Source organism: Fukomys damarensis, unplaced genomic scaffold (genome assembly GCF_012274545.1).
Source record: "Fukomys damarensis isolate Sample0158 unplaced genomic scaffold, DMR_v1.0_HiC HiC_scaffold_20, whole genome shotgun sequence".
NCBI classification, from domain to species: domain Eukaryota; kingdom Metazoa; phylum Chordata; class Mammalia; order Rodentia; family Bathyergidae; genus Fukomys; species Fukomys damarensis.
Window position 1 is genome coordinate 262,221 of NW_022900932.1, and position 12,843 is coordinate 275,063.

At 44.1% G+C, this 12,843-nt stretch overlaps 1 long non-coding RNA gene across 1 annotated transcript; it reads right to left on the minus strand.

Annotated features, from left to right (window-relative positions):
* Window positions 1-6: 6 nt before the first annotated feature.
* LOC104875713 lies at window positions 7-11,836 on the minus strand. The gene is made up of 3 exons (XR_784147.2): window positions 10,990-11,836; window positions 8,623-8,820; window positions 7-235 (listed from the first exon to the last, which is right to left on the minus strand). It is a non-coding gene; the product is annotated as an uncharacterized LOC104875713 (long non-coding RNA).
* Between the last annotated feature and the right edge of the window lie 1,007 nt (window positions 11,837-12,843).

A 12,843-nucleotide genomic window follows, 5' to 3' on the forward strand; every position in this document is an offset into this window, starting at 1 on the left:
CTTCGGGGCCTCTCTTCGGTCGTCCGTCGAGTCCGCAGCCGCCAATGGAGGCTCCGGAAGTAGCACAGCCGATGGGGCTGACGCTCTTGATCTCTGTTTTCAAGGCTGATTACTTTCCAGCCGGGTCTCGTTTTCCGGGCGAGGGGAATGAAATGCATCTGAAGCCCGATTCTCTGCGTCCCTCTGATGGCTCGCGCTGAGACGCTGGCAGGTCCTGAAGCTCTTCATCGCACATCTAAACCGGAAAGAATAAAATGAGCGTTAAATAAGCACGTGCATTAAAAGAGCTGGCGTCGTACCTGCGCATAGTGAGTGCTCAGGAAATGTTACTTACTAGTATAGTTGTTTTTCATTCAAAACGTCTATTAAATCCTTGTTTTCCCCAGCACTGCGCTGGATTAATTAGAACAAATATTGTCGTTTCCCAAAAATAGCGTTTACTTTTAAGTTGCTGCTTAACTTAAAAACGGTTTCCACGAGCTCCACTTCCTAGATCAGCGCTTCTCGAACTCGGTACGCTGAAAACTCCCCGCGGACCGGCTCGAGTGCAGGTCCGGGTGGGTGGGTCGGGAGAGCCCGGACCCTTTCCCTCTGGACTCCGGCTTGGAGCCCCATACCCTTCCGCGCCCCCTGGCGGCCAGATAGAGGAGCAGGCGGGGAAACTGAGCCCGCTCCGGGCTCTGCGGGCGGCGCCCTCCATCCTCCAGGGGGCGCCACCCGCGCCGCGCCTTGGAAAGCTGAGCCGGGCCGTGGCAGGTGGGGTAACCGCCGGGTCACCGTGCCGGGACAGCACCCCAGCCGTGCGCCACTGGATTTGGAGGAAAAACGAACTAAAAAGCTCCCAAAAGCTTTAACATAATCGGGAAAGCGGGACTTTATGGGGCTTGCACTAACTTTTACAGTTGCCTTTTTAATTGTGACACACATCCGGCGGTGCGCTCCCCTGTGCAGGGCGGGGGCCGTTTCCTCAGCCCCGGGTACACCGGGCGCCCTCCGTGTCCTCTCTCCAGACTTGCAGAGAAACCGCAAATGAAGGGAGGTGCAGACCTCCGCATCTCACTTGCCTCATCTACCCACGACGGCAGCGGGCCTTAGTGTGGGTGTTGCATGTGCCCAAAGGTCCCTGTCCTGGGCTGGGGGGATCCTGGAGGAGGAGGAAGAGCCCCAAAAGTGCGCAAGTCATTTCTGTGATGTACGGTGGGGCATTGCGGGAGTGGGTTAATCCTGAGTGGGGTGATCTGTTGATGGTTTAGTTGCTAAATGTGTCTTTGGGAGGTGGGGCCTGCTTAGAAGGGCTGGTTCGATGGAAGGGTGTGTTTTAGTTTGGGGCTCCTCCCTTTCTTCTGTTCGTTTTTTGGTCTTTTTTCCACCAAGCTCTTTGCCATGTTTTCATCTTGGAGTTAGTCCGCTACGCATGGATCAGATCCTCCAAAACCACTGGTCAAATAAACCTCTTGCCTGTTAAGTTGTGGGTGTTGGGTATTTTGTCCCAGCAAGATGATCGTGAGGGCTACACGGGGTGGGGACTTTGCTGTGATTATACATGTGGTTCAGAAGCTTTAAGAACTGGCTTGTGGGAGGAGTTTGAAAAGGTTTGTAGATGCAGGATAGAGAAGCCCTGGAAAACCGGTGTGAGGTCAAAAGATCAGATGGCTGCTGGGAAGGCAAGACAGTACAGGCCGTGGTGGAAGGGAAGGCTGTATTGCAAAATGGAGTTACTGAGCACCAGAGCTGCGGCAGATGGGTTGTCCCTCTGCCCCACTTGCTTGCTCTGCCTTGGAACCCATTCTGTCTAGGTGTAGGCTTGCTGGTTTAACTCAAGTCCTTTATTTTCCCTCGCACTAAGTTCTTTTCTTGGACGTCCAGTAAAAAGAATTGACTCGGTTATACTCAGCTCTTGGTTCACAACCAATATGTGTCCATGCAAGTTCTCGTTTTATTTGTTTCTCCTTTATCTCCAGTTCTTACTCTGTCTTCTCCTCCGCAGGCAGCCACTATGGAAGGCTTTTTCGTGTTGCATACACAGGGATCCTTGAGTGCATCATAGTACTAGTTCTGTGTCTTATGCTTTTAAAAAGAAAAAACCCTGTACCACAGCTTTGGGATCCAGCCATATTGCTGTATATACACCTAGTTTACGGCTTCTAACTGCTGATCACACTCTATAGCAGAGCTCCATCACATATACTGTGTGGTCTGTGGTGTCAGACATCTAGATTACCTCCATCTGCCAATGACAGCCACGCACACTGTGACCAACACCCTCGTAACTACAGCATTCTCTTTTGAACCTGTGTAAGGGCCTAAGATAAATTCCAAGACTAGGTGGCCATATTTGCACAAATAATTTCCTAAAATACCACCACATTACTCCCAGAACGGTGATCTCCACCTACGCTTCTACCAGAGGGCCACGGAGATCCCTCCCCTCACCGGCCCCATGCCAATTGGCACTATACCAAAAATCAAGTTAAAACATGCATAGCTCTACTTTTTGTTTGAAAATTACACAAAAAATTGGAAGCCTGATAACCATAAAGTGGTATTGTTATTGTTTTATTTTTTACTTTTCCTCATTACCTGAAGGGTTGAGCATCTCTTCAGAATTTTCTCTCCATATAACTTTTACCTATCTTTCAGTTTTTCACTGACATATATTTTTTTTCTTGGATCAAACTCAGAACTTTTCACTTGTGAGGTAGGCGACAGCACCACTGAGCTAAATCCCTGGCCCCATTTTTTAGTTTTTCTTTTGCTAATTTTCAGGGATGTCTTTGGTTGTTTTTTTTTGAGCATCTCTTCAGAATTTTCTCTCCATATAACTTTTACCTATCTTTCAGTTTTTCACTGACATATATTTTTTTTCTTGGATCAAACTCAGAACTTTTCACTTGTGAGGTAGGCGACAGCACCACTGAGCTAAATCCCTGGCCCCATTTTTTAGTTTTTCTTTTGCTAATTTTCAGGGATGTCTTTGGTTGTTTTTTTGTGGGGGGGTTGTTCTTCTTTTTGAGACAGGGTCTCACTATGTAGTTGAAACTGACCTGGAACTCACTATGTAGTACAGGCTGGTCTCAAACTCACAGCAATCCTCCTGCCTCAGCCTCCCGAGTGCTGGGATCACAAGTGTGTGCCACCACACCTGACAGGGATTTCTTGAATAATATAGATAAATATTAAGCTCTTGATCATTTTAGTCTTAAAAAACCTCGTTTATTACCAATGACTATGATACTGCTCATTAGAATTTTTGAATTTGGATAATTAATTTCATAAGTTTTTCACTTTTTAGTTCGTGCTTTTAAGGCCTTTTTCACCATCACAAGATTATAAATATGTTCATTTACATGTATGTGTTCCTGCTGGTTTCATAGATTTATTGTCCAGATGAATGTCTTTATCGGGTGTGAAGAAAGAAACCTGTGTACTTTTCCCATATATCCAACCAGCTTTTCCATCCCTACTCCTTAAACAGTCCACTCCGTCGTACCCTCCTTGATGGGCGGCTCCACTTTACTGCACCAATTTCCCATGAATACAAGTGCTTTTTGAGTCTTCTGTTCTCTTTGTCCATTTGTCTTTCCTGAATCAAGGTGTCTTTTTAGTGTTCTGACCCTGTAATCCACTTTAATGTTGTCAAGCAGTGCTACCTTCTTTGCTCCTTTCTCAAATTTATCATAGCTATTTGTAGATCTTTATGTTTCTATATAAATTTAGAATCAATTTGTTTCTGAAAAAAAACAAAAACTGAAAAAACCCAGGTGCTCTTTTAACTTGTTACACTGATGCAAATTTTATTGAATTTGGGAAGGACTGGAGGAAGTGGAGAATTTTAACATTGTTATCCTTTCCATAAAAATGTCCCTCTTGCCAGGCGTGGTGGCGCACGCCTGTAATCCCAGCACTTGGGAGGCTGAGGCAGGAGGATCGTTGTGAGTTTGAGACCAGCCTGGGCTACATAGTGAGTTCCAGGTCAGTCTCACTCAACTACATAGTGAGACCCTGTCTCAAAAAAAAAAAAAAAAAAAAGTCCCTCTCTGGCTAGATTTAGTTTTATGCCTTTTGACTTTGGAATTTGAATATGGAAATTTCAAATTTTCTTCACAGAGAAATCTAGCAACATCTAATAACTATTTGGCCCAGTACTTCTCCTTTTATTTATTTTTAATTAAAAAAAATTTTGGTACTAGGGATGGAACTCAGGACCTCAAGCGTGCCAGGCAGGTGCTGTGCCACTGAGCTATATCCCCAGCCCACCTTTTAAAGAAATTTGTACAATGAAGCACAACTGAAAATAGTTTGGTACACCATAGCTTCTATTACAGGATAACCAATACTAGTATATTCATAAAATATACCACTACGCAACATTTGAAATGAACGAATCACAGCTACAGCTACATGCATCTGCAGGTGTAAATTTCAAAAGCATCCCATCGCACAACTAAAAAATCAAGTTGCCCAGCTATTCTCCCTGTGTTGTCTTTTCTAAAGAGTTAAAGACACATAACAGTGATACATACACAGCAATGTTTACAGTAGCAGCACAGTTTGTAATACCTAAGTCTTGGAGGCAGCCTATCTGTCCATCAACAGATGGATGGATAAAGAAAATGTGGCATTACACACAATGGAGCACTCTTCTGCCATAAAGACAGACAGACAAGCCATTTGTAGGACAATGGATGCACCTTGGGACCGTAATGTTAAGTAAAATACATCAGACACACAAGCTTAAATAGAGCATTCTTTAAATATGAGGAACCCAAATTACAATGCGCAAAATAAAAGACAGAAAATAGGACCTGCTTCACGAGCACAAGGTCCTGAGTTCAATCCCCGGTACAAAAAAAAAGAGAGCGAGAGAGATAACAGGAAGTAGCGAGAGAGACCTTTGTCAAACGGAAAGGGAATCGAGATGGAGGGGAACGAAAACAGGAGCACAGATGCGAGATGCGCACCCGCTCCATACCAGGAGAGCAGATGTTGTGTGCCGCACAGACTGATACAAATTAAAACTGTATATCGTTCTATTTTTAAAAGTTTGAAAACATGCAAAACAAACTTCCGTATTATTTACGGGAACATACACATATGATGGTACCATAAAAACAAGCAAAGGAATGCTAAACACCAAATTCAGCCAAGGGTTAGATGTTCTGGTTATGGTTAGGAAATGGAGGAGGGAAATGTGATCAGAAAGCGGGTACGTGGAGGACTTAATACTCACATTTTTCTTTTCAGACATTAATGGGTACATCTCCGTACATGTAGCAACGTTCACCTGTACAGGATACGTCCTGATTCCTTTTCTTCTCCCCTGCCCTCCACTCCCTTCAACAGCTCCCCTCCTCATTTACACTGGATCTTAGCACAAAGGTGCAGAAGCAATGCCTTATTGACAAAAGCTTTGTTTCCATTTTTCCCTCTGTTCTTCTTATTCCTCTTCCCTTCCTTCCCTTCCCCCTCTCTCCTCCCCTTTCCCCTTCCCGTTTGAACATTTTACTCCTGTGCCCGGTATCTGTCCTCCATTTTAGTCTTTACTAATCCTTTTGGTTTCTCACACCAGAGAAACAATGCAATATTTAAACATGTGTACCTGATTTCTCTCACTTAAAAGTGTGGCCTCAAGGCGCATCCATCTACCTAAAAATGTCTCAAGTCTATCCTTCATGGCAGAGCAGAGCTCCACTGTATATGAAAACCATTTTCTTTATCATTCATCCATTGATGGGGATTTAGGCTGTTTCCAAGATTTAGCTACCACAAACTGTGCTGCTATACACATGGTGCACATATATCACTGTGGTGTGATGCTTTTAAATCTTTTGGAAAGACACCAAGAAGTAGAATAGGTTGCTTTGTTTTTGGTTTTTTCCTGAGTTTCCATACTGATTTCCATACTGGGTGTACTAATTTACACTCCCAGCAACAGTAGGTGTAAATTTTTGCCCACAGCCCCACCAGCATTTGTTACTGGTAGGATTTCTTGATAGCGGCCATTCTTTCTGGGGTGAGATGGAATCTCGGTGTTGTTTTCATTTGCATCTCTTAAATGGCCAGTGATGTTGAACATTTCATGTTTTTATTTGCTATTTGTACTTCTTCATCTCTGAAATGTCTATTCATTTCAGATGCCCATTTTTGGATTGGGTCTCAAAGTGTACTGATATTAAATTACATGTGTACAGAGGTAAGGTTTTGATAGAGAACTTTTGTAAATAATCTAAAAACCTATAAAATGTTAGGGAAATGTAAAATGACATCTGACTCTAACAGCGATCTGTTTTGTTTAGTTCAAAATTAACAGACACCGGAGGCACTGACGACGAAGTGGGACATCAGGCCTCATCCCCAACCTTGAACACCTGCTTCCTGTGCACTAGGTTAGATAGCCAGAGCGATCTTAAGGATAAACTCCCCAACTGCAAAGAACTGCTACCTCTGGGTTAAAGTTACCTATCTTGTGACCATGACGTGAACTGTGAGAATGAAATGTCACCACCCAAATGATGTCAAGGCTGTGAAACCCTATAAAAGGAGTTATGACCCAGTGTGTCATCGATCCAGGCACTGCTTATGCGGGATCGAGCCTCGTCGATGAGTAAATTTGTTATTTTACTTCCATTCTGCTGCCTCTCCGTGTGTCACTTGCAATTTCCTCCCATAACGGTTTGATGGGGTTGAGTGGTGGGCACATTATTATTAAGCTACGTAGAGCAGTTGGCTGTGAATCTGGAATATTTTATAAGACAAAAAGAAGACTAGTTCTTCAGGTTTGTGTGTTGGAGGGAGCCTATGATACAGTTGTACCTCAGTTAATTTTTTCCATGATTCTGGTCACAAATCAAGGTGGATGAGAACTGAATCAATGGCCAGGTTCAATGTCGACCTAATGGGGAAATTTGATTTGGTTCTCATCCAATTTGGTTTGCGACCAGAATTGTAGAAAGAATTAAGTTTGTGAACTGAGGTGCCAGTATAGTTTGCGTTATCATTAAAATTATTTTTATAATTCTAACCTGTATTTCATCATTGCTGGTCTAGAAGAACTGTTTGATTTTTTATGTTAGTCTTATTTCGACAACTTTGTCACATTCTCATTCCCCAAAGTCCAAATCCCTGAGAAATGCTTCTGACAACTCAGCTTAACCTTTGGGACAGACTGTGAGGCATGGGCGGGTCAGTGTCTGTCTGATCCTTGATACCTGCCTGGGGCCAGCTGGTGTGGCCAGTGGCCCCTGGTTCAGGTCTCAGTTCCCTAGGTTGGCCAGTGAGAGTGCAAACGCTCACTCTCCCAGAAGCTAGTTGCTGAATGCCTCATCTTGGTCTTCTAGCATGGAAAAGAAATAAAGTACCTGTTCTCTGGGATTGTGAGACTTAAATGAGACCTAAGCATGAAATGAGGCTGGCACAGTGGTTTTATTTTTTGTTTTTTTTAACTTCTTGGGACAGCATCTGCCTGTGTGACCCAGGCTTACGGTGATTCTTCTGCCTCTTCCACACTGACTAAAATGGAGGGAAATAGTTATCTTTTTGAACCATGGAATAAAATTCTTCTAATAATGACAGCACATATTGTATAATAAAATAAGATTCACCTAACATCATACAGAACCCTAACAATGGAAACAGTCTTTTGAGCCTTCATGGAACATTTAGAAAAAAATGACCAAAACTTAAACATAAAGCTGGCATGGGCCAGGGATTTAGCTCAGCGGTTTGGTGGCCTGCCTCGCAAGGACCCAGGTTCAATCCCCGGTACCAAAAAAAAAAAGCTGGCAAAGTAAAACTCTACATGCTTTCTATTCTGTTTAAACTTTTCTTCCATTTTCTTCTACTGCGTATTAAGTTTTTAAGCTTCTAGCCTGTGGTTTTCTCCTGCTATTAACTAGTGAAGTTCTTGTACTTAGTGCGGGGAACGTCTCTCTCCCAATAGCAGCTGCTGATGGAAGGGCTGGGAAAGCAGCAGAAGCTTCTCTCCTGCTCTGATAAGGAGCCCAGCTCAGAGCGTTATCAAGAACACCACAGCTCTGCCTATAGGGTTGTGTAGCGACTTGGAAACATAAGCCTGTAACAAAAGACTCTTTTAAGATTCACTCCGGATATTGATGATGTTTTGTAAAATCTGGTAAAAGTTTTTAATCCAAAGTGCCTGCTTCATTAAACAATTTTCTTTCTTGTTGATAGCTGTGCTTGTATTATAATATTTAGATAAATGTTTTCTGATGGTAAAAGTGCTTTAAAGTTTCTTGCTTAGAGCTTTGAAAAACTAGCTCTCTCTATGCACAACGGCACAATAAAGTCATAGTGAACAGTTTTTGTGCTCTTGTATTTGTGACACTGAGGCTGGAGCCCAGGCCCCACGCAGTTACACCCCAGCTTGAGAGCTCTTTTGAAATAAAACAAGATGTTGGAGTCATTTCTGTCTTATCAATCATGTAGACAATGATCTCTGACCACAATAAAACTAAAAACCAAAGATAATATAGAAGCCTGTTATTTATCAAACACACCGACATTATTCATAAAATTTAAAACATTACAACTGGAAAGACACGGAAAGGCCAAGGAGTCTAACAGACGCGCAGTTGCATCAGTCACCTCAAGTTCAGCACTTACCTCAGTAAACACAAAAGGGCTATCTCAGGTTCTGCCGGTAGGAATCTGGGAGCAGTGTAGCTGGTAGTTCTGTCTAAGGGTCTCTCCTGAGGCTGCAGCCCAGAGAGGTCAGCTGGAAACACCCGAAGCCAGACCACGATTCTAGGTTCTCACAGTCACTACACAGTATTCTATGGTGATTCAGCCACTAAATCCAGTCTGTACTCAAGAAAAAAAGGAATTAAACTGGAGGGCTGGGGATTTAGCTCAGTGGTTATGCTGCGTGCCACACAAATGCAAGGTCCCAAGTTTGATCCCCGGTACCAAAAAAAAAAAAAAAAAAAAAAAAAAATAAAAACAAAACAAAACTTCAGTCAAACAGGGGAAAAAAGAATCAAGGTATATTATGTAAAGGTACAAACCTCCAGTGATGAATGTCATTATATTGTATACCTAAAATGTACCAATACTTCTGGTTTTTTTTTGTTGTTGTTGTTCTAAGACCAAACCCAAGGCCTTGAACATGCTAAGCATACTCTCTACCACTGAGCCATGTCCAACCCTGCCCCTCTTTTCAAAAACTTATTTATTTTTATTTGAGATAGTTTGTGTATGTAGTTCAGGATGGCCTTGAACTCACTATGTAGACCAGACTAGCTTCGAACCCCAGAAATCCACTTGCCTCAGCCTCCTGAATATACCACTATATACTCTAACTCTTAAAAGGAAGAGTATCAAAAAATGTTGTGAAGGCCAGGGATAGCTCAGTGGTACCACACCCGGAGTGGTCCTGAGTTTGATTCCCAGTACAAAAAAAATCTGTGGACATAGCTTTAAATACACAATAACAAGGCCCAGGATTTAGCTCAGTGGCACTACACCTGCCTCGAAAATGCAAGGTCCTGAGTTCCATCCCCGGTACCACCAATAAATAAATAAATAAATAAATAAACAAACAGCAACATTACTTCAATAGACATTTATGATCTTAGAAGCATATATTAGAGATTAAAAATAGTGATAGTAAAGTAAGCAATTCAATAAATTAAAAAGAATAAAGTCTTTTAAAAGAAGAGCAAAAGGGCCGGGGATTTAGCTCAGCAGTACTGTGCCTGCCTCCGAAATGCAAGGTCCTGAGTTTGACCCCCGGTACCAAAAAAATATAAAAAAATAAAAGGAGCAAAAATAAATGAAATAAAACGTTCAACACTGAAATCTTTTTCTTTGAAAAGATTACTAAGCAGCAAATATTTGCAAGATTAATCAAAAAGTAAAAATTACAAATGGACAGAATCAGAAATGAAAAGACAAAACTATACTATAAACAATATTAGTGACTGAAAAGAGACATAATGGATAATTTCATATAAAATGTCTCCTATAAAAAGCTGATTCATGATGACACAGAAAACATGAATAGGACTCTAGCCACTTATGAAATCAAATTAGAAATTAAAATTTTAAATGTTTCTTCCCTGCACCAGTATCCCCTCCAAAAATAAATACCAGGTCCACTTGGGTTTTATAGGCAAGTTTTACCAAAACTTTGACACAAAAATAGGGAGAGAAGATAATTGCTACTACAAATGAGGATTACAGAAAGCAGAAGTAGTGCTTCCCCAATAATTTTATGAGCTTAATATAACCTTTTTTTTTTTTTTTTTTTTTTGGTACCAGGGATCGAACTCAGGACCTTGCACTTGCAAGGTAGGTGCAGTGACACTGAGCTAAATCCCCAGCCCTCACTGAGATCATCTCAACAGTAAATTTTATGTATAGAAATGAAATCTTCAGGCCAATTTTACTTAGGCATAAAAATCCTGAATAAAATCAATAGAGAATCTAGAAAAATAACTAGTCTTTCCAGGAATACAAAATTGAATAAATATGATTCATTAATGCCATTCATTAGGAAAGAAGGGGAAAACGTGGTCATTTCCACATAAGTAGCAAAGCATTTCCAAGTGAAAATGCTTCACCTAGATGCAGAATTACCTAAAACAACGAATATATTACAAAAACACAATCCATCATCGAATTGAACATAATAATTCTAACTAAAAAATATACCTATCCTGTCAAAAATCGAGTACAAGACGAAGAGGCCAGGCACCTCGGTCTCCCGCCGAGCCCCGAGCTGGGGGGACCAGGCCGTCCCTGCGTCTGGACGGCACCGTCTCCGCATTGCCTCTGCTCCGTCCCTTCATCGGCTCCCTGCATCGGCTCCGGAAGGGCCGCCCAAACGGCGCCATCTCACCTCAGTGGCAGTCCCTGGCTTTGAGTGCCGGGTGACCACCCTCCTGAGAGGCCAGCGCACCTCGGGCCTCACGGGCAGTACCTGTCCCTCCTTCCCGCTCATCCCACAGCCCACACCAAGTCTGTACTCACAGCCACTGCTCAAAGGGAAGCTTTAGGAAGAGCGTAGTGGAGGGGCTGGGAACCGCGCTGGACGGCGGTCAGAGCCCAGCCCGGAAAAGGCTCGGCTGCGGGCAGCAAAGACCCACAGAGCTGCGGCTCTCACAGGAGGGGACCACGGGCAGCGGGGAGGAGGCTGGCCCACTCTGGCCAGGACGGGGAGGCAAACTCTGAGCTCTCTCCGCTTCCACTGGGTCCAGGGGCGGGAGGCCAGGCGGGCGGAGGGCAGCTGGGGGCATAAAGAACTCCATTTCCGACCAGCCTCTCAGATGCATCTCAAGCGCTCCCTTCACCTCATCCCATGCCCTCCTCGCTGCCAAACCCACGGCCCTTCCTTCCCCATCCTCACTCGGGAGCCCAGCATTTCACCGCCGGCCACACCGTTAGCTCCTGAGCGCCGCCCCTCGGCGGAGCTCCTCCCGCTCAGCTGCTGCGCTTCCGCTCCTGTCCCAGCTCCCCTCCGCCCGCCCCCAGCGCCAGCCCAGAGACCAGTGCGGGCCCTGCTCTAGCTGTGACCTTCGCACTCCCTCCACGGCTTTAAAGAGCATGTACCCCCACCCCCGGGTCTGCAGCTCAGCACTGACCTCTTGCGGCCAGTTAACTGCCTTAGCTTTCCTCTTAAGATCCCAGCAAACATTTCAAATGCTACAGCAGCAAACGGAACTCATTTTCACCACCTCGGCTTCCAAACCTACTCCTGTCACCCTTAAATTCCATCTTTGTCTCCTTGATCAAATCCCATCTCTTCTTCTGACCACCTACCTTCCATACATTTTTGTTTGTTTTTTGTAGTTGAGACTGACCTGGAACTCACGATGTAGCCCAGGCTGGTCTCGAATTCGCAGCGATCCTCCTGCCTCAGCCTCCTAAGGGCTGGGATTACAGGAGTGCGCCACCATGCCCCGCTACCTGCAATACATTTGTTTTAATCAGCAACCCACTGACTCCCTCTAAACTTATTCCAAATTTGTTTCACTCCGTCTCTATCATGCTAGTCAGCGCCACCCTTTCCAAAAGCCTCCTCTAGATTCTGAGCCCGCCCTCCCTCTGCAATCATTTCTCCAAATAGTTGTTTGAGACACGGTCTCGATATGTAAGTCAGGGGCCGGGGATTTAGCTCAGTGGTTTCACTGCCGGCCTCCCAAGCACAAGGACCCAAGTTCAATGCCTGGTACGAAAACCAAAACCAAACCAAACCAAACCAAGCTGGGACTGGAATTTTTAAAATAAGTTTTTCTTTGCCCATTGCACTTATTTTCTAGATTTTACACTTGCTATGCTTATTTTTGTTTTCCACCATTCCCTTTTGTAACGTGAGATCCTCGAAAAAAGGGACGCAGTCTAAGTACTAAGAGTGTACCTAACAGCCGCTCAGCACTCTCAGTCAGCGGAGTATTTCTCTGCTTAGGCTTCGGGAGCTTGGCACTGCCAAGAAACACAGTCCCAACTCAAGAGCACAGGTACTTCGCTACCCTTTTCACGACTGTGCCCGAGGCTTCGAGCACATCACGGGACGTCCTGGATTCAAGATGAGTCGAGCCTAGATGTGAGAGAACTGAGAAAGTGAACGGCGGAAAAATCATCAAGAAATAACGCAACAGTTTCCCAGGACTGAAAGTTTATAGATTCCACAATGAAAGGCACACAAAGGGGAAGAGGAGCAGTCCTGCCGAGGCACACGAAGAGAGCAAAGGAAGAAACCAGTACAATCCCAAACCCAGTAACACAGAAACATGCCAAGGACGAAGGGTCAGGAAGCCCAACAGCAACCGGGGCCGTGAGAAGGCAGAAAAGCCCTCCACACCCGAAAGGAAAAGTGTTTCTAGT